Source organism: Camelus dromedarius, chromosome 3 (assembly GCF_036321535.1).
Source record: "Camelus dromedarius isolate mCamDro1 chromosome 3, mCamDro1.pat, whole genome shotgun sequence".
Classification (NCBI taxonomy): Eukaryota; Metazoa; Chordata; class Mammalia; order Artiodactyla; family Camelidae; genus Camelus; species Camelus dromedarius.
In genome coordinates this window covers 81,863,570-81,890,359 of record NC_087438.1, presented here as the reverse complement: position 1 = coordinate 81,890,359, position 26,790 = coordinate 81,863,570, and the positions used below count along the sequence as shown (strand labels likewise).

Below are 26,790 nucleotides of genomic sequence, written 5' to 3'. Positions count from 1 at the left end.
CATTTTTCTGGTCACCACTGTTAACTTAAAGATGTTCAACATGGGACGAGATGAGCAACCTCCCTCACAATAGATGGATTTCAAGATGACACAATGACAAGAAATTTTTTTTCATCCCTCATATGGTAAAACATTAAACTGTTTGATAATTCACTATGTTGACAGAGATGGGTTCTCCCCATCCTTCAGTTATGAGAATGGAAGCTGGTTTAACCTTCCTAGAGATAATCACCGACAATCTCTGAGAGTCATAAATGTGTGTGCCTCTGCCCCAGCAAGCAGCTCTATTTTTCTAATGCGTATCAGACACAGTCACACCCGGCCAGAGTAGTACATTCCAGGATATTTATTTAAGCAATGACTGTAATAGCAAAAGATTGGAGGCAACATAAATGCCCATCAATAAGGGACCAATTATGTAAAGTATGTCTATCCATAAAGTTAAATGTACGCCTTTAAAACAATGAGGCATGTAATGATAAGGCACAGTATCCAAGATATAAGTTTAAGTTAAAAAAGAAGATGCAAAACAATGGTAAAATATGCTAACATCTGTATTTTAAAAAGGGAAGGAGTCCCATACATACGTGTCATTTGTATCTCTGGAAGATCGCATAAGAAACCAATGACAGTGGCTGCCCCTGGGGACAGTGGGGGGGATATTTGGGGACAGGCGTAGGAAGGAGACTTGACTTTTCAGTGTTTCTTTTAGCATTTTCATGCTTCATATGTTTCCGTGTTTCCTTTAGCATCTGTATGTTTAGCATATCTATATGTTTATGAGTGTGTATGAATAATAAAAAATTAACAATTAAAAGATAAATTATACAGTAAAAAAAATATTTCTTTCCTTTCTGCCACCACAGCTACTATGCGCCAAATTCATTTCTTGCCATCCTGCTATATGGTCCTGTAGAACCGTCCTTGGCTGGCATTAGTCCACATTGTTAAATTGAAAAGGAAAAGATCTGAAATGTTATTTCAGCTACACTGGAGTCTTGTGCTAGGACAATTTTTTTACTGTATTAGGAAGACTTGCCTTTTACCAGACTCTGCTCTGTAATGAACAGTGCTGCAATAGTCTAGGGAGTAACCAGAATATAGGGTTACAAATCAAGCTTTGGGACATGATTTTAAGCTTCCATTTATCATGTTGCAAAAGATATTTTTGAAAACAAAAACCCACTCTACATTTTTCTGTAAAGTCACACATTAGTATGAAGCAGGGGATCTATTAATGAAGAACACAATGTGACATACTTCCACTGCTTTCAAGGAGACTCAGAATAAAAGACTTTAGTCTTTAAAAAGGGATGGCCATTTTTTGCATCCATGACTTTGAACATATATTCTAGTCTCCCATCTGCATCTTTGCAATATGGTATTCCAGAATCACAAACTATCTGTTTTTCCCCTCTCATTTTATAGATGAGGAAAAAACGGCCCAGAGAAATGAAATTTCCCCAAAGTCAAAATTTCCCACTTAGATCATCAGAACACTTCCAGTTAGCATGACCCCATCTTTACAAATGCAGTGTCTCTGACCACTTCTGACCACACTGCCCAGAGGCTCAGGAAATCCTTAGGTGGGCTTCCTGTGTGTACTTTCTTTCCTACCACGTGCTTCGGCCTCCCCAGAAAGACTACCTGTTGGTACACATTTGCTGGTGAGCTGGTGAGCTGGAGAGCAAGGTTGGCACAAAGAAATGACACTGTTCATTCTTCTCCATTTCAAAATTTATCTTGAGCCTTCTCTTCTCACAATTACCATATGGGTATTGATTTTAATTAGTTCTGTCTATTAAGAGTCCCCTTAGGTTCAGAAGCCAGCCTTGTAATTAACTGATACACTTTCCTCTTGCTGGCAGTATTGTTAGGTGAGTTACTGCCACTCCAGGCGACAAAATGGGATCAGTGTTTCTCTACGGATCTGCCCTTCAGAGGCCAGACTCAGATGGAGTTCCCATCTCAGGTGGTTTTCCCTATCTTGCTACAGACACGAGCACAGGAGGCTCTCAGATCATATGACTATCCATTACAGCAGATACATTTGTCCCAGACCCTCCAAATGGTGTGCATACTGTTGGCCAGTATTTTGTGATGTCCAGATGGATGTTTTGAAGCTTGCCTGATACCAAAACTGGTGATGGCATGATATCAAACTGTGTTCCTTTGTATTTCCTGGTACTTTTGTTGGGTGAAATAGGGCTTGAAACAAAGTTTACGGTCAGTATTTTCTTTTGCTTTCATTTCATCCTGAATTCTGGGAAAGGTAAAGAATGCTTCTCGGTCATTTATTGGATATATGAAATCCCGTCTCCCAGAAGATGAATGTGATGTTTAGAGTTTCAGAATAAAATTTTGGAGACTCCACTCTCTAAGTGTATATTTTGTATATTTACAGATTTTACTGACTAAATTTGTGTTTGAGTTTGTAGTTACCATGTAATAGGTGTTTGGGATAATGAGGGTAATGCTGGGCTTTGTTTGTAAATAATCAATTAATAACTGGGCAAGAGCCGTGACAACAGTGCTTTTAGATTAAATCAAAATCCCTGCCATTTCCTGGGTCCTGTTATTGAGTGCAATCCATTATTTTTAATGAAACAGCTGAAGAGTTTAATGTACCCTTTGTGATGTTCAGAAGCTCTGGGTTTACTGATGAGACCACAGAATTCTCTGCGTTTGCTTGAACAAATAGCGAAGATGGAGAGTGTCCAGGGCCATCTGTTCCTTGTGTGCCAAGTGCCCTTCCGCTATGACTGCCCTTCCCTCCTACAGTGTCCCGTCTGCCTCACAGACTCTCTCTTGGGGACTTTGAAACCTCTGCAGTCAGAGCTTATTTCCTCAGGTTGGTAGCCAGACTGTCAGTCAATGCTGAGAATTTAGTTCCCTTGTGATTTGGGGTTCTTGCCTGGGCAGTCTGGGAGAGTTTGACTTGAATGGGAGCTGAACTCACATCTTGAGGGCCAAAGCTGGAAAAACTGGGTCAGAGAACTCACGGGAGTCTTTATAAAAAAAATTTATAGAATCAGATGACTGTCTTCTCTCATTTGCTCCTGGGTCATATTTTTAAGCAACAGTCACATGACAGGCTGAAATGAAGCACTCTGTGCCTCCTGTCTTATGTTTAGCAAAAAACCACTGAACAAGAAAAACATAGGGATGCATCGAAGCATAAAACAGATTGGCAGCATTGTCATGAAATCCTAAGAATAAATGATAGATTATTGACCCATTGTTGGTATAGTTAAGCAGTTTACTCCGTCATTAGTTATTGAATGCATAGTATTTGCATAACAACATATGAGATACATAAGGTAAGTGACGGGTTTCCTGCCCTCAGGGAGAATATACCTAGGAGTGATTTAGTCTAACTAAAGAGTGCTGACTGCGAAGCCAGTGAACTGAAGTGGGAACAGTGGCAGCGCCTGTGAGCAGCTGTCACACAAATGAGCCAGAGGAGAGGGTATTCATGTACTCAGCTCAGAAAAGACTTGGGTCACATGTAACTACGTGTAGGAACACGACTCACAGCTGGATTTTAAGGGCAATTATGCAGCTATGACAACACTAAGCAAGATCTGATTTCCCTTTAGACTTGAGCCCTGCAAAATAGGAATGCGTTCTCTATCCCCTTTCGCAGCAATGCTTAATGATGTGTCTGTGCAACAACAGAACAATCCTTTAAGGGAGAAAGTGAGTGACAGTCATTGACAAAATTTGCTGGGAATTAATTTTCTGCAGTTCCCCAGTGAGCACATGCATTTTATATTTCAAACTCATTGTTGCAGGTGAAAGAAATGTAGGATCAAATGGGGCTATGTTCAATACATGTTAAACATAATACATTATACTTCCAGGGGAAGAAATGTTCATATTTGTTCCAGGGAAGGTTATATAGAGACTGAAGTTTCTGGTAATGAAACATTAAATGTCTGAGTACTAACCCACCTTGAGATTGTTTAGTAGTGTTACATTCTTCACCCTGATTGCTTCAGGTATCTGATGTATGGTTATTTCCAGTGTTCCTCTTCTAGAAGATGGTGCTCCTGGGAAGAATAAACAGGACTTTTTTTTTTTTTTAAAGCAGTTATTGTAAAGTTACTCACAGTTCATTCTCTGAAAAGATTGCTTTAGAGGAATAAACAGGATGCTAGATAGGGTCGAAATGCAAGTTTGGTATTACTAAATGACCCCCAAATAAGAAAGTAAGTAGATAAAAGCATACCTCTGGAAACAGACTTCAGGATTGGCTTTGAATCTTGGCTCAGACAATGACTAGCTGTGTGATCCTGGCCAAGTTACTTAACCTCTCTGTGCCTTAAAGAACCTACCTCATAAAGCTGTTGTGAGTTAAATGTCAGTGGTAACTCAAGTTGTATATCCAGTGCATGTTTAACATGTGTTGGAAATAGCCCCAAGTATGCCTGCCTTAGAGCAGGTGTTCAAAAAGTGCTTGTGGTTGTGACTGTCATTATTGCAGACCCGGGTCATTTGCTGATGTACGGACCACCAAGTGTCATGTCTATCAGTGGCTACTCAACTTTGTACCCCTGAAACATTTTTTAGTGGCCGTGGAATGATTATGGTTCCTTACATGAAGGCCTAGGCTTATTCCCAAGGCCTCTGCTTCTTCTCTCTGCTACACATTGGATAAATTTCCCTTTATTTACTTTGTATATATTTTATTCCCTATTTCCAAGAAGGATTCAAAGTGTTGATTAGAGGTCTAAGTCTTCCAGCAGCTTTGGCATTTCCTGCGGGGGTCGTCTCACAGTTATGTACAGAGACCTCATTGTTCTCTGTTACCACTTGGCTGCACAAATGTGACACAATCATGTTCTTGTTGGAGGCAAATCTGTGGGTTTGCTGAGTATGGAATTTCTATTGAAAAATCTAACATAGGGTCTAAAGGATCATCTTTGGCTCCACGTAGAGAGTAACCGAACTGATGTCAAAGTGTCCTGACACGAGAGCTACCTCCCATCCCACCAGGACTGTCAATATTTCCCTAGCACCTGCTATGTGCAAGGGAAAAAAATACTCATTTACCTTTAGAATATTTATTTCCAAATCAGAAAGCATTACATGCCAAATGTTCTCCATGTCAGGCACCAGAATAGATCCAATGGGAACTTTCTGAGTGCTATACTGGAAAACAAAACAAAACAAAATTTAAAACGGTGGATTTCTCTCAGTTTCACCTACTAAGAAAATATCCAGCTATGTCAGAGCACCCAGACTGGGCAGCCTAAGCAAAGGGAAAAAAACATGGTGCCCAGGCTGCATTCTTTCGTATGGAGACAAACAATAGGCCTGTCCTCCACCCTGTTCCCTGTGCTTTATGGTTTCTGTCAGCTTTACCCTCACTGGGAGGAAACTGGGGGTTCAGACCCTGCTCACCATTCCCCATGTCTCCACCTCAGTTCTTGGGGAATCCAGTGTTTTCAGACTCCTTCTTCTCCAACCAATCCAAACCTTATTAGACTGTATCCTTCTCCTGTCTTCATTCTCTGATAGTCACCAGAGAAATAAGCAGTGTTACTCACACTGGCTACCTCAAGGTCACTTTAATTCCAGGATAGGCATGTATCCATGCATTTGTATGAGTCGGGAGAGGTAGGGATCAATATGCATTTAGGACAGAATGTAACTCTTATGCTGCTTCTAATAAGTCTAGGCACGTTAGCTATTAGGGGTGTGTATGGTGGTGGTTGCTGCTCTGAATAATCTAGGACAGTAGATGTTGACTGGATATATATATATGTGTGTGTGTGTGTGTGTGTGCGCACGTGTGCGTGCACATACACACCATTTTTTAAATGATAAAACACAGCTTATCCATTATGTTACTGATAGGCCAATTTGATTGTTTCCAGTAAGAAGTATTTAAAGAGATGTGCAGATGAAATAAAAGTATATAAACAAGCATGGGTTAGAACAAATCATCACCAGAATATGGAAACGGGAAGGAAATGGAGAACTGTATCTTTTTTTTTAAGCTTTCTAAATTATTGCATTGTGTAGGTGTTAGTTATCTGGACAAAGGAAAATAAATGTACACCAGCGGTGTGTGGGGACATGTTCCGAATCTCAGTGCTTACCCTCTTTGGAAGCCACGAAGTCCTGGCTCCCGGGGATGTTCTGTACCATCTCTTCCTCCTGGTCAAGATGAGATTTTATCGTCATCTGAGTCTCTCAGGTTCAGCCTCTTGACCTTCAAATTCTATGAGGCCCAGTGTCAAGGATCTTCTAGCTTCCACTTCTTTGGCAAGGAATTCAAGGGAAGTGTCATCCTGTGTGATTTAAAACCAGAACTGTCCTAGGGAATCCAGGTCACAGAAAGCAGGATATGTTGGAGAGTACTGTACTGGATTACCACCAGCCACCGCAGCTGGGGTGGGGAGGAGGGGTCCTGGGCCTGTGCCTTCTCCGCGTTGGGTCCTCTCCTGGCAGTGCTTCACTCACTGTGCGCTGACTGCTCCATGTGGCATGGTCTTCTGGTGCCAGCAGCCTCTTCGCTCACTCGCTCATTTTGCTCTAATAGTCGGCTTGTGATACGGATATTACTTTGTACAGGTGCATTACCTCTTGTTGTTTAGAGCTAACAGCTACTCATTTCGTTGCAAACCATGTTTAGTCTTGTGATTAAACAGAGAGGGACAGAATGCAAACAGGAAGCAACAAAAATGTACGTGAGCAGGATTGAGGGAGAAATAAAGGGAAGAGTGCTGGACTAGGAATCCCAAGGTGTGGGTTTGAGTTCTGCTGTCCAGGTTCCCATCTGCTGAGGCTGGTCCAGGGATATCTGACGCTCTGTTCACTGCTTGGTTCATTCTGTGAAATCCCCATGTCTTTGCTCTATTCTCTTGTCAGGCCATGTGATTTCTGTCTTCTTTTGATTCCTTATAATTTTTCCAAGCCAGGGGGCAGGTTCAAATCCGCCTACCTACCTACCTTCCTTCCTTCCTTCTTTTTGTTCTCATTATTCTTTCTCAGGGCTCCCAAACAGGGGATGAGGAAGTAAATCAGCATTTATTGAGGGTCTTCTGTTTGCCAGGAATTTGACTTATATTATGTCACTGGATCCTCGAAACAATGCTGAGCAATGGGACTGATTATTTTCATATTTTTATTGTTTTACTTTAAGAAGGAGGAAACTGAACATCAGAGGTGAGAAATACCTGGGCCAAAATCACATGGTTAATATTGGCAAACCTACATCTGTCTACGTCTAAAAGTCTGTGATTTTCTCTTTGCAGAGCACCGCCCCCTGGAGAGTGAACCGTTGCTCTGAAGAGTGGACCATGTTCCAGCTCCGAGGAGTAGGCTCTTGGTGCCTCACACAGGGCTTTCTGCCTTCACTATTCCTAACTCCACATTAAGGCACAGTCCCAACTTTCTTTTCAGCTTCTCCAGAGTAAGTGTGGGCTCACTTCATCTCTAGAGATTAGGATTCTTAAACTTTTACAGTTCATGGAGGTAGAAAATCTGATGAAAGTTTTCCTCGTGAATTTAAACACACACCCACACTTCACACTTTTGCATAATAATTACAGGGGATTCAGAGGCCCCCCTGAGGCCTAACTCTGGATCCTTGTTAAAAGTTATTCAATCAGGAAGATTACTTTTCATAGGTCAGAGCCTGGGAAGATGTCCAATTTTCCCTATCCTGGGTGGGCAAATTCATGTTCTCAGCACCCTGTGAGGGCACAGAGTCCATGCCTTATCGCAGGTGAAGTTTTTCCTAGATAAATGTTTGCAGATGTGTGCCTGGCTTCCTTGGACTGGGTGCTCAGTGGGGCGATTAACTAGAGATGATCAGTATGGCCGAGGTCTGTACCTGCCTCACTCTCTCCACCTGAAATACTGGCATGATTCCTATTTTCTCTGCTTCTCAGACTGAAGGTAAAAGGGGATAAGGTGTGAGAGCCCTTTGAAAGAGAAGCTACATGCCCGAGTGTCTCTGAGGAAAATCCTCTGGGCTTGGCCAGTTGGTACATAGCCTGACATTCCAAGTCTTCCTCTGGAATCATCTTGCTTCCAAACAGCTGTATCTGACATTCCTCAGACTTTCAGAAGGAAGGGAAAGTTTGGTCTTCCACCCGAGGCATAGCTGGAGACCAGCCGCCTGCTGGTGGACTGCCCAGCTGCTCAGGCCCTTCATTCTAAATGCACTCTGAGGCTTAAACTGGACAGACCCTTCTAGTCCACATTTTTCTCTGAGAGGTACACCCAGTGCTGCTGGCAAATTTATAGCTGGCTGGTTTGGTTAAGTAGAAAGAAAGTCTGATGCTTGACGATTATGTAAGTCATTGAGCACTGTAAAGTGAGCGCCGATCAAGTTTCACAATCAACCCAGGGAAACATGACACCTGTCCTTAAGGTGCCTGACATGGTCATTTTGTGTTATGGACTTGAGGTTTGGGATGTGTCATGGTAGTTTCCATGCTGTTCATTTACGTGCAGACACAGTGGTACTCAAGCCGTAATGTGGTCTTATTAGAGGCATGATGCTGGTGTCTTCAACAGAGTGAGCAATTCTGGTTCATTTTCTAGTTGTGATGCAAAAAATTCCTGCAACTTTAAAGCTGTCTTTGCTGCCTTTTGGAGCCCTTTTTAGGACTAATCATTTGACTTTGCACTAATGAGATTATACCCAGCAGGGGCAGATATTTTCCTTTTTAATTTTCATTCCTGTTATTTAATTGGCATTACACACACATAATGAGACCAGAAAAAAAATACCCTGTAGCAATCTGTTCAATACAAATAACTCAGGCAGATGCAACCAGATGTATCCATGGTGACCTCCCTGACTCTCTCACTACCCACACATTAGGAGAGATGGCCTGGAACACTTAACTCTCTGTTTGCCGAATGTGTCAGAGATGTGCTTTCTCCCTTCTCCCACAAGAAAGAGCATTTACCCAAATCCATGTGTCTCTCATCTTGAGAGTTGTCTGCTCAGCATCCGAGTAGGTGATGTAGCCTGGGGTTCTGAGTAGATGCTGGTCCCTGGTGTTAGTGCTGGCTGATTGTCCCGTAGCCCCAAAGTTGTAGACAAATTCATTCTCCATCTGCCCCAGGGCTCTTCTTACAATAATCTTTACTGAAGAGAAATACCGAACTACACGAATGGCCATCAGAATTGGTAACAAACATAAAAACTTCCTTCTTGTGTATGACGTTTCTATATTAAAGCCAGCCTTCTGTTCTGAGAAAAGATATCATCTTTTAGGGTCATTAGGAGTTTCAGGAGATCCTCTCTGATGAGTCACAGTGGTTTTAATCTTTCAGCACCTTTCCCTGGGATCCCAGGATCCACTGTATGTGACAGAGTGCTGTCATACAGTGATGACCACGGGGCTCGCTTCAATACGTAAATACGTCCTTTCTTCCAAACAGGTCAAGTATCCATCATTTAAAATTCCACATCCCATGGAACACATTGGGTGATTCTACAACATATCCTGTAACTTTCCTTTGTTTATACAGCATGCAGAACGTGGAAGTTTCCACGCCTGAAATATTCAGGATATTATCATGAATATTGTTCATTTTGCCACTGAAAGAAAAGTGCAAAGGAAATGTCACTCTACCTCATTTACGCTGTGTCCTCTCTTGTGCTTTTGTTTCACCCCCAAAGCTGGTTCTTTCCCAGTGTTTCCTATCACAGTGCAATGCACCAGCGTCCTGTTAATACAGAAACCTAGGAGAGCTCTTTGAAACTCTCTTCTTGCCAAGGCGTTTACTTGTTTTCATCTCCACTGCTGCCATCATGACTAAACGACCATCTGTAATACAGATCAGGAGAGTAACCGCCCAATCGTCCTTCCTTTGCAGTTCTTGCCCTTTGTCCCCTCCTTCCAGCAACTGGATTGCTGTTGTGGGAACACCCATACAAGTCAGTTCATTTCATTCTTATATTTACAAGCTTTCAGTTGCACTTTAGCAAAACAAAACAAAACAAAACAAAAAAACTAAGCCAAACCAAAACCAAAATCAAAATTCATTAAATCCTTACCATGGCCTGCAGGAGTCTGTGTGATCTGGGATCTGGGATCTGGGACCTGGTCATCACCTGTGAAGATGCCAGCGTCTCTCCTGTTTGGATTACGGGAACAGCCACCTCTTTATTTGGCTTCTTCTCACTCTTAGATGAAAACAATGTGATTAGCATCCCTCCCTGGCTTTTTGCTGTGTGTCCTTTGGCTCTCCAGCCACATCTTGCTCTACGTTTCCCTGTGTTCCCTCTGCTCCAGCCACAGTCTATTTTCGGTACTGGGTCCTGCCCCCAGAATTCTGTATCTGCTTCTAACTTGATCTGGAACATCCTTTCTCCCCTTAACTAACTCCCTCTTTATCTTTATTATTTTATTTGTATTCATTTATTTGGGGGGGAGTAATTAGGTTTATTTCTTTATTTTAATGGAGGTACTGGGGATTGAACCCAGGACCTCGTGCATGCTAAGCACACACTCTACCATTGAGCTGTACCCTTCCTCCCTCCCTCTTTATCTTGACAGCAGTTTATAAAGAGTGTTTCTGCACAGCAGTCTTCCTGGCTCTCGAGGTCACATCATGTGCTTTGTTACACGGGCTTTTACGAATGTGGCCCCCTCCTACTTACCGCTTACTGTAAACATCCATCTGTAAAGTGACCTTAGCTGTCTCTTTCCTCCGTGAGAAGATCTAGAATGTTTTGTCGGGGCAGGTTGGGGCGCCTCGTGAAGACGGTGGCGCGTGGCGTGTGGCGTGTGGCTCTCGCGCTCGTCTGCCCGAGTCTCAGCTTAGAGCACTAGCGGGAGGCGCGCTGGTCTGGAGCCCCACCCCCTTCTCCAACCCCCCTCCCCCTCCCCCACCCCTCCCCCACCCCCGCCGCCGTATACCCGACATGCCCCGCCCCCCGCAGAGGAGGCCAGCGCTGCGGAGCAGGTTCCCGGATCAGGGCGCAGGCGGACTCAGGCTCCTGCGAGGCCCGCAAGCAGCACCAGTGAATGCCCCAGCCTTGTTAGCACCGCAGCAGAGGAAAGCCCTGGTAGGGATGCCGTGGGTGAGCAGGGTCAGCAGGAAGACCTTGAGGAGAAGTTCGTTGAAGGAGTATGTGGCCTGCCTCACAGACAAGCGTGCCGAGATTCGGCGGAGTGCTCTGGGGAGCCTGCGCCTGGCCCCTGGAGGCCCACCTCCTCCCCGCTGTTGCTGGAGCGCCGCCTCACACTGGCCCATGCCTTGGAAAAATGCCTCAAGAAAGGGAAGGGCGAGGAACAGGCCCTGGCCGCTGCCATACTAGGCCTGCTATGTGTGCAGCTGGGCCCTGGGCCCAAGGGCGAGGAGCTGTCCCACAGCCTGCAGCCCCCGCTGGTCTCTGTGCTCCAGACCAGCACGGCTGGTCCTGCTGCCTGGCTCCACTGCGCTTCCGCTCTTGGCGTGGGCTGCTACGACGGGGCTGCCGCTGGTGTACAGGACTTGGTCTTTTGCCTCACCTGCTTGGAAGGTGTTTTCAGCCGGTTCTGTGGTGTGGGTGGCTCCACAGACTGCTCTGTGCCGCCCTGCAGGCCTGGGCAGTGCGCCTCACCATCCGCCCCAGCATGCACATGAGCCACGTCCTGAGCAGGCGGCTGCTGCGGCTGCCCCGGCTCTTGTCCAGTCAAAGTGTGAATCTGTGGATCGCTGCCAGCGAGACCATTGCACTGCCCTTGGAGCTCGCCGGGGGCCTAGAGGTCTTTATTTACCCCAAGGTGCTCTACGTGGACAGCTGGGCCCGGCGCAGGATCTAGGGATCTACACCGCCTTCAAGGACGTGCCGGGTTCCGGCCTGCACCATCACCTACAAAACGACGAGCTACTCCGTGATATCTTTGGCCTGGGTCCTGTGCTGGTGCTGGATGCCACTGCCCTGAAGGCCTGCAAGATTCCACCTTTTAAGAAGCACCGGTACAACGCTCCTGCTTTAAAAGCCCAGACCGAGGCACGCAGCCGTGTGCAGGACAAGCGGGCTGACATCCTGTGAGGTGGGACCAGCTCAGGAGGAGACTGTCCACATCCTTGCCCATATTTTTTTTTTAACATTTTTTATTGATTTATAATTATTTTACAATGTTGTGTCAAATTCCAGTGTTCAGCACAATTTTTCAGTCATACATGGACATATACACACTCATTGTCACATTTTTTCTCTGTGAGTTAGCATAACATTTTGTGTATATTTCCCTGTGCTATACAGTGTAGTCTATTCTACAATTTTGAAATCCCAGTCTATCCCTTTCCACCCTCCACACCCCTGGTAACCATAAGTCTGTATTCTCTGTCTGTGAGTCAATTTCTGTCCTGTATTTACGCTTTGTTTTTGTTTGTTTGTTTGTTTTTGTTTTTGTTTTTTAGATTCCACATATGAGCGATCTCATATGGTATTTTTCTTTCTCTTTCTGGCTTACTTCACTTAGAATGACATTCTCCAGGAGCATCCATGTTGCTGCAAATGGCATTATGTTGTCGGTTTTTATGGCTGAGTAGTATTCCATTGTATAAATATACCACCTCTTCTTTATCCAGTCACCTGTTGATGGACATTTAGGCTGTTTCCATGTTTTGGCTATTGTAAATAGTGCTGCTATGAACATTGGGGTGCAGGTGTCATCCTGAAGTAGATTTCCTTCTGGATACAAGCCCAGGAGTGGGATTCCTGGGTCATATGGTAAGTCTATTCCTAGTCTTTTGAGGAATCTCCACACTGTTTTCCATAGTGGCTGCACCAGCAGTGTAGGAGGGTTCCCCTTTCTCCACAGCCTCTCCAGCATTTGTCATTTGTGGCTTTTTGAATGACGGCCATTCTGACTAGTGTGAGGTGATACCTCATTGTAGTTTTGATTTGCATTTCTCTGATAATTAGTGATATTGAGCATTTTTTTCATGTGCTTTTTGATCATTTGTATGTCTTCCTTGGAGAATTGCTTGTTTAGGTCTTTTGCCCATTTTTGGATTGGGTTGTTTATTTTTTTCTTATTGAGTCGTATGAGCTGCTTATATATTCTGGAGATCAAGCCTTTGTCAGTTTCACTTGCAAAAATTTTCTCCCATTCCGTAGGTTTTCTTCTTGTTTTACTTCTGGTTTCCTTTGCTGTGCAGAAGCTTGTAAGTTTCATTAGGTCCCATTTGTTTATTCTTGCTTTTATTTCTTCTAGGAGAAAGTTTTTGAGATGTACGTCAGATAATGTTTTGCCTATGTTTTCCTCTAGGAGGTTTATTGTATCTTGTCTTATGTTTAAGTCTTTAATCCATTTTGAGTTGATTTTTGTATATGGTGTAAGGGAGTGTTCTAGCTTCATTGTTTTCATGCTGCTGTCCAGTTTTCCCAACACCATTTGCTGAAGAGACTGTCTTTATTCCATTGTATATTCTTGCCTCCTTTGTCGAAGATGAGTTGACCAAAAGTTTGTGGGTTCATTTTTGGGCTCTCTATTCTGTTCCATTGGTCTATATGTCTGTTTTGGTACCAATACCATGCTGTCTTGATGACTGTAGCTCTATAGTATTGTCTGAAGTCTGGGAGAGTTATTCCTCCAGCCTCTTTCTTTCTCTTCAGTAATGCTTTGGCAATTCTAGGTCTTTGATGGTTCCATATGAATTTGATTATGATTTGTTCTAGTTCTGTGAAATATGTCCTGGGTAATTGGATAGGGATTGCATTAAATCTGTAGATTGCCTTGGGCAGTGTGACCATTTTAACAATATTGATTCTTCCAATCCAAGAGCATGGAATATCTTTCCATTTTTTAAAGTCTTCTTTAATTTCCTTCATCAATGGTTTATAGTTTTCTGTGTATAATTCTTTCACCTCCTTGGTTAGATTTATTCCCAGATATTTTATTACTTTGGGTGCTATTTTAAAGGGGATTGTTTCTTTACTTTCTTCTTCTGTTGATTTATCGTCAGTGTAAAGAAATGCAACTGATTTTTGAACGTTAATTTTGTAACCTGCTACCTTGCTGAATTCTTCAATCAGCTCTCGTAGCTTTTGTGTGGACCTTTTAGGGTTTTCTATATATAGTAACATGTCATCAGCATATAATGACACTTTTACCTCTTCTTTTCCAATTTGGATCCCTTTTATTTCTTTCTCTTGCCTGACTGCTGTGGCTAGGACTTCCAGGACTATGTTGAATAGGAGTGGTGATAGTGGGCATCCTTGTCTTGTCCCAGATTTTAGTGGGAAGCTTTTGAGTTTCTCACTGTTGAGTACTATGCTGGCTGTAAGTTTGTCATATATAGCTTTTATGATGTTGAGATATGTTCCCTCTATACCCACTTTGGCGAGAGTTTTTATCATAAATGGGTGTTGAGTTTTATGAAATGCTTTTTCTGCATCGATTGAGATGATCATGTGGTTTTTGTCCTTTCTCTTGTTGATGTGATGTATTACACTGATTGATTTGCGTATGTTGAACCAGCCTTGTGTCCCTGGGATGAACCCCACTTGGTCATGATGTATAATCTTTTTTATGTGTTGTTGGATTCTATTTGCTAAAATTTTGGTGAGGATTTTGGCGTCTATGTTCATCAGTGATATTGCCCTATAATTCTCTTTTTTTGTAGTGTCTTTGCCTGGTTTTGGTATCAGGGTGATGGTGGCTTCATAGAATGAGTTTGGGAGTATTCCCTCCTTTTCAATCGTCTGGAAGAGTTTGAGAAGGACTGATATGAGTTCTTCTTTGTATGTTTGGTAGAATTCCCCGGTGAAGCCGTCCGGTGCTGGACTTTTATTTGTAGGGAGGTTTTTAATTGCTATTTCTATTTCCTTTCTAGTGATCGGATTGTTCAAGTGTTCAGATTCTTCTTGATTCAGTTTTGGTGGACAGTATGTTTCCAGAAACTTGTCCATCTCCTGTAGGTTATCCAGTTTGGTTCCATATAGTTTTTCATAATATTCTCGTATGATATTCTGTACTTCTATTTTGTTTGTTGTAATTTCTCCATTTTCCTTTCTTATTTTGCTAATTTGTGCTCTCTCTTTTTTCTTCTTTGTGAGTTTGGCCAGAGGTTTGTCGATTTTATTTAGTTTTTCAAAAAACCAGCTTTTGGTTTGGTTGATTTTTTCTATGGTCTTGTTAATCTCTATTGTATTTAATTCCCCTCTGATCTTTATTATTTCCGTCCTTCTGCTGCTTTTTGGGGCTTTTTGTTCTTCTTTTTCTAATTCATTCAGGTGGTGGGTTAAATTGTTTATCTGAGATTGTTCTTCTTTTTTGAGGAAGGCCTGTATCGCTATAAACTTCCCTCTTAGCACTGCCTTTGCTGTGTCCCATAGGTTTTGAGTGGTTGTGCTTTCATTATCATTTGTCTCAAGGTATTTTTTAATTTCAGCTTTGATTTCCTCATTGATCCATTGTTTTTTCAATAACATATTGTTTAATCTCCGTGCTTTCCTTTTTTTCTCCTTTGTTTCTCTGTTGTTGATTTCCAGTTTCATGGCATTGTGGTCAGTAAAGATGCTTGAGATAATTTCTATCTTCTTAAAATTGTTGAGGTTTCTTTTGTGCCCAAGTGCATGATCGATCCTGGAAAATGTTCCATGTGCACTTGAAAAGAATGTATATCCTATTTTTGGGGGGTGTAATGCTCTGAAAATATCCATCAAATCTAGTTTTTCTATTGTAGTATTTAATTTCTCTGTTGCCTTGTTTATTTTCTGTCTGGAAGATCTGTCTAGTGATGTTAATGCAGTGTTAAAATCTCCAACTATGATTGTATTCCCATCAATATCCCCCTTTATCTCTGTTAGTAATTCTTGTATGTACTTAGGTGCTCCTATATTGGGTGCATATATATTAACGAGTGTAATATCCTCATCTTGTATCACTCCTTTAATCATTATAAAATGTCCTTCTTTATCTTTCTTTATGGCCTTTGTTTTAAAGTCTATTTTGTCTGAAATCAGTACTGCAACACCTGCTTTTTTGGCTTTTCCATTTGCATGGAATATCCTTTTCCATCCTTTCACTCTCAATCTATATGTGTCCTTCTCCCTAAAGTGGGTCTCTTGTATGCAGCATATTGAATGTTCTTGCTTTATTATCCAGTCTGCCACTCTGTGTCTTTTGACTGGAGCATTTAGTCCATTAACATTTACAGTAATTAATGATAGATGTGTGTTTATTGCCACTTTGAACTTATCTTTGCAGTTGAATTGGTATATCCTCTGTTCCTTTCTTCTTCCTTTTGTGGTTTGGTAATTTTCCTTTGTATTATCATGGATTTTATTTAATTTTTGTGACTCCTTTGTAAATTTTTGGCTTGTGGTTACCCTTTTTTGTAAATCTATCAACCCATTACTATAACTGTTTTTATTAAACTGATAGTAACATGATCTCAAACCCATCCTACTGTTAAAAAAATTTAAAAAAGAAAGAAAAAAATTTTCTGTATTTCCCTGCCTCCCTCTCCCACTCTCAGTGATTTGTATGTCTTCTTTTATAATTTCATGTTTACTTTATTTGTAATTCATGAGTTATCACCTTTCCAGTTGTGTGTTTCTCATTTCTGTAGCATCCTGCTGCTTTTCTATTTAGAATAGCCCTTTCAATATTTCTTTTAGCATGGGTTTAGTGTTGCTAAACTCCTGCAGCTTTTTTTTTTTTTTTTGTCTGTGAAACTCTTTATCTCTCCTTCTATCCTCAAGGATAGCCTTGCTGGATAAAGGATCCTAGGCTGCATGTTTTTTTCATTCAGGGCTTTGAATATATCTTGCCACTCCCTTCTGGCCTGTAGTGTTTGTGTAGAGAAATCAGCTGAGAGCCTTATGGGGGTTCCCTTGTAACTTACTCTTTGCTTTTCTCTTGCTGCCTTTAGAATCATTTCTTTATCCTTGACTCTGGCCATCTTGATTATGATATGTCTTGGTGTGGGTCTATTTGGGTCCTTCCTGTTTGGGACCCTCTGAGCTTCCTGTACTTGGATATCTGATTCCTTCTTTAAGTTTGGGAAGTTTTCAGTCATGATTTCTTCAAAAACCTTTTCAATCCCCTTTGATCTTTCTTCTCCTTCTGGGACCCCTATTATGCGAAGATTGGGATGCTTTATAGTATCCCATAGGTCCCTTATGCTATTTTCATTATTTTTTATTTGCTTCTCTTGTAGTTCTTCTGAATGGGTGCTTTCTATTGCCCTGTCTTCTAGATCACTAATTCGTTCCTCTGCATTATCTAGTCGGCTTTGCACAGCTATTAGATCGTTCCTCATCTCTGTCAATGAGTTTACCCATTCTACTTGGCTCTTCTTTATAGCTTCAATTTCATTTTTGACATATTTTATATCTCTAAACACTATCTCTTTTAATTCCTTCAGCAATTTGATCACTCCTTTTTTGAAATCTTGATCTAGTAGGCTATCGATGTCTATTTTGTTGATCTTTCTTTCAGGGGATTTCTCTTGTTCTTTTAATTGGGAAAGGTTTTTCTGCTTCTTCATCTTGCTCATACCTCTTTGTCACTGTGGTTTATGGAGTATCAGTTGTTTATTTTGGTCCTTAAGGATTTTATCTATCTAATGCCTATTTAGGAATAGAACTTAGGAAAAAAAGAAAAAGAAAATAAGAGAGAGAGAGAAAGAATTTTAAAAGAAGGGAGAAAGAGGGTTTGAAAACAGTGTATAATGAATAATAGAAGAGTGAGTTGAAGCAGAGTATTAATCGGGTTGAGACGTCCTTTTAAAACCTTTACAAAAAAAGGGGGGGGGGGAGATGAATAGATGTATTTGAAACCTGTGTCTAATCAATAGGACATCAAAACCCAAGAGAAATAGAAATGAATTAAGAAGTAAAAATTAAGAGAGTAATAGAAAATAGAACAGGTAAAAACAGATTTAAAAAAAAGGGGGGGGGGGTGGGTGGGTTTGTCGGTGTTCTCCTGGAGTCTGTGTGCTTTTACTGTGAAGTCTTTCTGTCTTCGTCCTGTTTTGGAAGCTCAGCTTGCTGTTTTCAGAGGCCCTCCGTTGGCGCCCTCTTCTGTGCTGCTCCCAGCACCTGTCGGCAAGCCGATCGCGCCTCCTCCTAACACTGGGTCAGGTGCAGCTCTCTGCTGTGGGCGGGCGGGTCGCTGCCCCTCTGGATGCCGCAGTCAGATGTTGCAGACTGGCCAGGTAGGAGGGCGGGTCGTGCCCCCTCCTAGCACCTCGGTCAGGGGCTGTGTTCCTGCCCGAAAGGCGGGGGGGGGGGGGGGCGCTCTCCCTCTACCTGCGCTGCCGGTAGCTCCGCTCTCTTTGCGGCTGCGCGCTCCGCCGGTCGGCGCTCCGCCCTGGTCGGCGCTCCGCGGGTGGGCTCGGGGAAGACTGAGGGACAGCCTTGTCCCTGCTCCAAGCCAGAACTCAGCTCCTTGTTTGTCTCTGGGGAGCAAGTTCTCTGAGGGACCAGGCTGGAAGGATCCTATCTGCCCCGGGCTGCAGGCCAGTCTCAGTCTGGCCTTTGAGGCTGCTAAGCCCTTCGGTGCGGATGCAGGTTTCGCCCCCGCCCCCGCCTGAGTGCTCAGCGCGGAGGATATGGTGGCTGTGCGTGAGCCCCGCCTCTCTTCCCCCGAAAACTTTCCGCGGGTTTTCAGAGATGGGGGTGTGCACCCTTCCCCTGAGAGCACATCAACCTTGCTGTTTTATGGAGGGCCCAGGTTGTTCTGCCCTGTGCACCCAAAGCCACGGCGCGCAGCCCCTTGCGTTCCCCTGCGGCTGCCTCCGTGCCGCCGCCCCCGTCCTCCGCCTGGCTTGTGCAGCCTGGCCCTGCCCACCGCTGCCGGCCCGCGTCTCAGGCTGGGTGTCGGGGGGACGCTCTGTGCCCGTTTAACTTAGTTCTGTTAGTCAAGGGCTGCTCTGTACAGATCCGAGCCTCGGAGGCTCCCCCTCCGTCCCACTGGCCTCTCAGTTGGAGAGGGGAGACCCAGCGAGCGAGCGCCAGTCCTCTCTTTGCCGCTCCCTCCCCGTGGGACCCGTCCCGTGCTGCTTTGCCTTTTGTTCTTTCTTTTTTCCTTTTCTCCTACCAGATTTTTGGCGTCTTTATCTTTTGAAGAGGGCGATGTTCTGTCGGAGTTCTGCAGGTGCTCTGGTTGGCTGAGTGGGTCTGTTGATGTGGGTCTTGGTGTGTTTGTGAGAGAGGGTGACCTGTGAGCGTCCTTCTACTCCGCCATCTTCTCCGTCTCTCCATATTTTTAACAGATGACAGTGCAACCCCTGGATCTTGCCAGGAATTGTCACTTTATTTTTTTTAATAACAAAACAACAGACATTTGAGTGGCTGACTGGAAGCCAGGCTGCTTGGGACCCTGGTACTTTGCCCCTGCACTCAGCCCTGTGGCCTCTTCCTGCCCTGTTTCAGGCCTGTGGGGCAAAAAGAAAAGAGCTGTTTATTCCTTTCTCAGGTCTTGATCCCTCGGGATGAACCACTTCCTTAGAGGGGATAGTATTTGGACAGATGCCACTACAGTAGGTGAGAGGAATGGATATATGTGCTAACTTTTTTTAAGATTATTGGAGATAATTAAACAGAATGCTCAGCCTTCAAAAAAATTAAAAAAAAACCTTTCTTCAAACACGGATCTGTGAATGTTAAGAGGTCTAGATGAAACATTCAAGAGTCTAGTTATTACGTTTAATTTCAGTGTACTACACGTTTAAAATCGCATTCTATAAGATGCATAAGATAATGTGATTTTAGAGATATGCTTTCTCCTGCTTTCATTTTTTCCATGCTCTTCACATTCTTCTTTGACATCGTGTCTTCATCATCACTAAGGCCACTTTTTGAATTCTCTAATGCAGTTATGTGAGGCTTGTCGCCTTCACTTCTATCTAAGTTGTTTGAGATATAGCACTTTTTGAATCATGCATGATGCTGTCACTGGAAATTTATCCCAAGCCACTAGAACCCATTTGTGTAACATTAGAACAAGTTTTTTTTTTTTTTTTTTTTTTTTGTCCCTTGAGTATGTATTTATTATTGCCACAGCCCAACCACTCACTGTCTTCCTTTAAAAGTGATCTTTAAGAGTGTTGTTTACAATGACATCCAACATTTGCAATTGTTAGGCCATCCCTCAGGGACAATTACTAAATCTTCATTAAATTCTATTCCTTCTTTATTACCAATTATGTCCGTTCTAGGTTAATTTGCTAAAAGACAATTCAGTGAACAACCAATTTGCTTAATTTACCTGTTTCTTTTCACTGTTTAATTTTAGTCGACAGATTTTTATTTTGCCTTCCTAGCAGCACTTAAGGAACATTAAACTGGTGTGCTGCCTTAGTTCCTTGCTCCTTGAACTGGACGCTGTTTGCCAGCTCAGCTTCCATCCTCCGCTGCCTGATACTGTGTCTTTCCTAATAGAAACTCCACTTTTTTTTTTTTTTAGGATGTCTGCCCTCCTCATAGCCATGAGACCTGGGAAGACTGACTCCATCTCTGTCTTAACCGTATTCCTTGGATGAGGTAAGGTGAGACCAAATGCAGACCCTAAAAGAGAAACCAGAGTTTCACAGTTTTGTTCAAATTGCAGTTCCCTGGGGAGAACACAGCACACCACACGGGGACCATCAGGGGAAGCACTGAGGTCTTCAGGGGACAGAGAGAGGGAGCAGAGCTCTGGTTTCCATGGGAAGGAATGGGAGAGGCAAGGGCAGGGAGGCAATCTCAGGATTGGCCACCTAAAATTGAAAATGGTCCTCTGAGATTCATGTTCTCTGTGATTGTTAAAGTGTGTTGTCTGGGGCTATCTAAAGTTTCCCATGTTTTGAGGGGAGCCAGGGTCTGTTTGGGAGCAGCTAGTAGGCATTGTGTAGGTGTTAAAGCATTGATTTACAGAAATTAAAAGGATGGTTAATACAGTCCTCACTTCAAGTGCAAGTCCTGTTGAGTCTAGGCCACGTATGACATTCCCCTGGTGGTGTATTATACAAGTTTGCTCAGTTCCACCTTAGACTGAGAAGGACTCAGGAAGAGTGACCTGGCCATCTGAGGCCACGGCAGGACTGCAGACTTCACACATGGAATATGGAGACACAGATGAGGCAAATTACATCTCAGCAGAGGTCAATGTGGGCAGAGAATTTTTGCGGACGAGGTGTCCCATTCCTCCTGATGCCAGTAGACCATACATGGACCATAGAGCACCTCCAGGGAGAAAGGAAAGAGAAGGCGAGGTGAGAGGGGGTACGGATGGCATGTTTATCCAAATAAGTCTGAGTGTGGAGAGCAGGGGGAATACACCTCTGGGACTGGCCCTGTGTACTTGAACTGCCGTGCTCAGATTTCCATCATAGGGCTCTGAGAGCTTAGCTGAGATGTTCGGACATAAACGAAGCGAGACTGTCAGATTCATCTCTGCTCAGTAGCAAATATTCTATCTTGACATATTTCTATTTCAATTCCTGTGCTGAAGTGTATTCTAACATAATATATCATTATGTTTCAAAGTCTTTAACCTCATCATACTTTTCTAGAACAAAAATAACTAAAAATTTAAATTTAAAAAATTTCTATGACCTTATGGGTCCAAAGTATGAATATTTTTCTTCTAGATTGAATTATCATTACAATTATTAATCATATATTATGGATCAAACAATATGCAATTATTAAAAACTATGGTCAATTATTATGCACAAAAATATGATTTTTTTATTGGGAATACATCCCATAATGTAATGAATTGGGGTAGATTGTTAAAACGCTTTACTTAAAAGAGCATTCATCTTGTTCCTCTGCTGTGCCAAGGTAATGTTTGCTGTGTATACTTTTCTATTGTTAAGTAACAAAAGGTATATTGTGAAAGGGGTGAGGACCAGTATGACCTCAGGCACCGTCTCAAGAAAATCAGTTTTAGGAACATATTCATGGAGAGGCTGAGGATCTGCAGATCAGCCTCACACTCCTTAGAATGTCTTTGTTCTACCTTGAGGGGTGTCCATACTCTACTTTGAAGACCACTGCCATTCAACATGGGAAATTTGGCAGGGATAGATTTCAGCAAAATATCACCCTGCTTTCAGGCTCACACTTGGAAAAGAGGGGTGCTAGAGCATGCTGTTGTCTCCTCTGCAGTCTGGGGATGCTTACTGTGGCCATTAGGTACCTGAAGTAAAATGACGAGTCTACCATGGCTGAGAAACTAAACTCATATATCTTTCACATAGAAAATATCTGAAAAGCAAGTTAAACATGATAGATGACCATTTTTTTTTTTTTTTGGAGAACAACCAAAATTCTCAGGTGCTAGGGAATTAGCATAACTGAGTGAATGCTAAGCTGAACTTATTTTTAGAAATCTACAGAGATCTGTTCTGATACAAAGCAACTGCATTATTATGAAGGGTAGAATGACCCCAGAAATCACAAAATATTCTGAGGCCCAAGTGAACACAATATCATTGCAGATATCAAAGGGAAATCTGAAACGATTTATTATAGAAGGCAGGAATACCTTCGGGGAAGGTTTCTTCCCCCCAGGTTAGCTAATATACAAGCCAAGTGGATACGTCAAATGTAAGACAAATAATGGTCTTAATAGAATTGCACAACTGAACTGCTTTGATGGAATTGGATCAAGGGAACATAGGAGAGGGAACACATTTTTACAGGGTGAAGTATTGCTTGGAATGCAGTGTCTCATGAAATTTGACTTTCAAAATGAGCTCAATTTAATTTTGAGAATAGCCATTTGAATTGAAAATAAGCCTTGAGAACCTGAAGACGAATAATAATAGCGCTCGGCAGAGCTGCACATAATCTGGGGCTTTGTTGAGGTTCGATGGCCAACATGATTTGACCTGCCCTTTTCTAGTTTCCTGGGTGGGTTTGGTGTCCTGACTTGCGACTGGACACGTGCACATGTGGGACCATCAGGCCAGACAGCCTCTGCCTGGTCCCACTCGCAGGATCCACTTCTTGATAACGTTGCTGCCTGGCAAACAATTACACAACAGCAAAGATCGCCAGTGACCTTCTGCTTTCACCTTGGTCTTCTGGCAGGTGTGATATACTATTTTAATATAGAAAGTGTTATAGAGTGGTGAAGTTCTGGACACTTCAGCAGGAGTTTTTGAGGGCATGTGCAAGAGTTTCCCCCTGGCTTTTATTTATGCTCTGGCTTCTTGATGATGCACCTTTATTGAAGAGATGCAAATATCTCTGATTCTGTTCATTTATTTTCTGATATCTCTGATGGTGGTAATTTTTTTTCCTTATTGCTTTTGCCTCTAAGGAAGATAATTATTTTGAGACTCTGTTGTTTTCTATCCTTGGGGGTCTCTGGTAATTGCAAATGATGTCATTAAGGATTGAAAGGAGAAATGGTCATTACTCATATTTAAAGGGATATACTTGTTAAAATATAGTAATTATATGTAATAATTCTATGCAGTTTTAACATTTGAACCAATGAAAATGGTTTAAAATTCAGAAGTTAACAAATAAGGGAAAATAGGTTATATTTCCCTAATGTATTTTGCAGAAAATCAGGAGCCCCCCCCCCTTTTTTTTGGCAAGGCCATAAATATTAGATGAAAATATCATTGATCCAAATATATTTATTGTTTAATTCCATGAATATTCTAGCTACATGCATGACAAATATGTAGTGTCATCATATTTATATTCAAAGTAATTACAAGAGTCATAGATAGAGGACCTGAATTATTCGCCTCAAAATTTTGCATGTTCATGCCAACAAATCACTCTGAGCAATAGTCATTAGAACATTTCCATTGCTCTTGCTATGGGTGCAGATTACAGTGGTGAGGTACACTGAGGAAACATAAAGGGAATGAGGAAAAGGGTGGCGAGGATGGGAGAGCTTAATATTTAGCAAAATGCTTACTTGAGATTAAATGACCTTTTCCGTAAATCAGGAGGAAGGTTGTCAGCTGGGTGCTTTCTCATTTGCAGCATGTGTAAGCAGCAGGAAAATGAGGCCAAGCATCCTTTGAAGCAAAACATTACATCCGATGCAATTCATTCCCACCGTAGTCTCTCTTTTCAGAGAAGCTATTACTGAAGGTAAATCAGGTGAGGCCCTGTCCAGCCGGCTCCTCCACAGGCAGTTCCTATTAGTAGCATCTTTATTTCCCCACCTGAAGCACTCTTGCCCTTCCAAGTGACAGGATTCAGATGAGTTTAGTGTATGCCAAGTTAACTCCCTCTGTAAGAAAAGAAATGTCTTGCAGTATTCAAAACAAAGAGTGCTGGGGACACATCATTCCAGAGAATGGTTGTGAGATAGTTTCAAATCTCTCTGAATCCACTGCAGGGTAATCGTACTCTGCTGATCCTGGAAATTCTATGTATTGCTCTTGTGTCGTGGGAGCATTCCCAGTGCATTCAGGATGTCACACCAGTCCTGGCCATCTTTTTGGAGTCCTAGAAAAATGTCAGCAATCCCAACGACCACAGGAGAACTGCCCAAGATGTCAGACTGACTGACTTCTTTGAAAAAAAATTGTTACAATTTACTGCTTATTTTCTCCTGGCTCCCCCTCCCTGTCCCAGCTTATTTCTCCTGGTACCAAACTTGTTTCTCAGCCACCAGTCAGGTTGTCCTGCTTTCTGGGTGGTTCCGTTGTCATGCTCTTCCCTACTGTAGCCTCTGCTCATACTTCCCTTCCTGCCCCCGAGCCCCTCAATTGTCCAGCGTTCGCGGCCCCTGCCTATTGCAGGCCAGTATCCAGGGTTGGCGTTTTTCCTCCAACCCATGGACTCCATGATGCTCACTGACTTCCCCAGTGTAACTCAGATCAGGACGTCAAGGGAGAAGATGCTCTGCAGAGTGTGGGTAAATCTTACCACAGGGGGGTCAGTAATGAGCTGTCTTGGTAACGGCCAAATTTAGATTTTTCACTTATCCCCCTCTGGTGCCCATTCTGTCTTGGCAATCATGTCCTTAAATCCTGGTCGTCCTGTTTTGGTGATCTGTCAGTCGAAAGAGCATTGAATGACATACTCCTTCTAATGACTCTTAACAGCTAAGACAGTCATCTTGTTTGTACTGTTCTAGTCCTAATTTTGGGATAATATTTAGTAAGAGTATTTACGTCCTGAGCCTCTTGCTCAGAAAATTAAGCACTCGTCTTGCTTCCTACGGACTCTCTCATCCCAGTCCCATGGTTATATGGTTTGTGGTTGGGCAAAATAAGAGAGAGTCATCATGGACCCTGACTGTGGTCTGGGTGGCGCATGGAGGCCTGGGTGCTGTGCTCAGCATATGGGGGTGGGCGGGCATCAGGACAGCACAGTTGCTCTGCTGCAGGTAGAAAACCTCAGTCTCCCTCCGGGTTCAGCTGCTGGTGGCAGGGCCTCAGTGATTTCATACACTCTTTAGTTCACTTTATCCATGGACAGGCCCACAGGACTCAAGTGTTGAACCATGTGTTTTGGTAGAAGATTATATTAATTGTGAATCCCTTCTGAATGGGAATTGACCCAATCTTTTATTAAGGTGGAGTTGAAAGTATACCATAGCTAGCTAACATTTGTCACATGCTTATGGTGTACTGGCATTTGTTTGCATTATCCATATAATGTTCATGATGACAGAAGAGAAAGATGAGGCACAGAGAGGTTTAGTGACTTGCCCAAGTTCACTGAGCCTTTGAGAAGTACGACTGGGCTCTTTCCCTGTCAGCCTAACCTCAGAGCCCATGCTCTCACCCACAGAATTAGTTTAGTGACAGAGATGTGTCCGGGCCGATACCTCTGCCGGTCTCCCGAGCGTTCCCTCCAAGGTGGCTTCTGTAGTTTGAGCTATCACATTCTACCTTCAAGACGAGGATCAAGCAGGAAGGCTGCTCATGTGAGATTTTCTCCTAGGTTTTCCGGGCTACAGCTGCCTCGTGGCTCTCCCTGGCTGCAGAAGAAGCTGGCATAGTGAAGGTTTAGCTTTGTAACCTTTATCCCTGAACAGGCAGAAGAGCAGTGGTTTGGGCTTGGTTGTGGGGTGAAGCCATCGACAGTGTCTTCTACAATTCTGGATTTTCTGGAGGTCTCACTGAATTGGCTTTGGGGCAAGTGCCAGGAAAAGGAGGTTCTCTTCCCAGGAACACAGTTATTCCTTGTAGAAGGCTGAATAATGTCCCCACAGATTTTCAAGTCCTAATCCGGGAGCCTGGCCTTGGATCCTTATAGCCCTTATAAGGCAAAAAAGACTTTGAAGATGTGATTAAATTAAGGATCCTGAGATGGGGAGAGCACCTGGATTACCTACGTGGGACCTAAATGTAATCACAAATGTTCCTCTGAGGGGGAGCAGAGGAAGATTTGACCGGAGAGACAGAGGTAGTGTGATGACTGAAGCAAGGTAGTATGTTTCTGGTCTGGAAGATAGAAGAAGGGGCCAGAAACCAAGGGATGCAGCTCTTGAAGCTAGAAAAGGCAGGAAGCAGAATGCCTCCTGCCTCAAAAGGGGTGCAGCCTTACTGACGCTTTGATTTTGGCCCAGTGAATATGGTATTGGGCTTCTGACCTCCAGAACTGTAAGAGAATAAATGTGTGTGTTTGGAGGTACCAAGTTTGTGGAAGTTGTTTTGGCAACTTCTATGTATGTAAGCGTTTGTGTGTATGTGACAGAGAGAGGTGAGGCAAGGTGACATGGGACTGGCCAGATCTGTCAGAAGTTCTGTGCACTGAGAACACGGGCTACTTGGTGCTTTTGTTCACAGCTCTGGTCCTTAGTAATTAAAGCTGGAGAAACAGGGAAAAAATCCCATTAAATTCCATTAGGCACTCAGTGCTATACTGTGGCATTGGAAATGGTAAAGTCTAAA

General features: G+C 43.0%; 1 long non-coding RNA gene and 1 pseudogene across 1 annotated transcript in view; both read left to right on the top strand.

Annotated features, from left to right (window-relative positions):
- LOC135321073 (uncharacterized) overlaps positions 1 to 20,666 on the top strand; it is a 114,096-nt gene extending 93,430 nt beyond the window's left edge. Inside the window, exons 2-3 of the long non-coding RNA XR_010380497.1 lie at positions 7,266 to 7,423; positions 20,391 to 20,666. This is a non-coding gene — a long non-coding RNA (uncharacterized LOC135321073). The remainder of the gene's footprint in view (positions 1 to 7,265; positions 7,424 to 20,390) is intronic.
- Positions 10,032 to 12,016, top strand: LOC135321038 (interferon-related developmental regulator 2-like; annotated as a pseudogene).
- Positions 20,667 to 26,790: the final 6,124 nt, after the last annotated feature.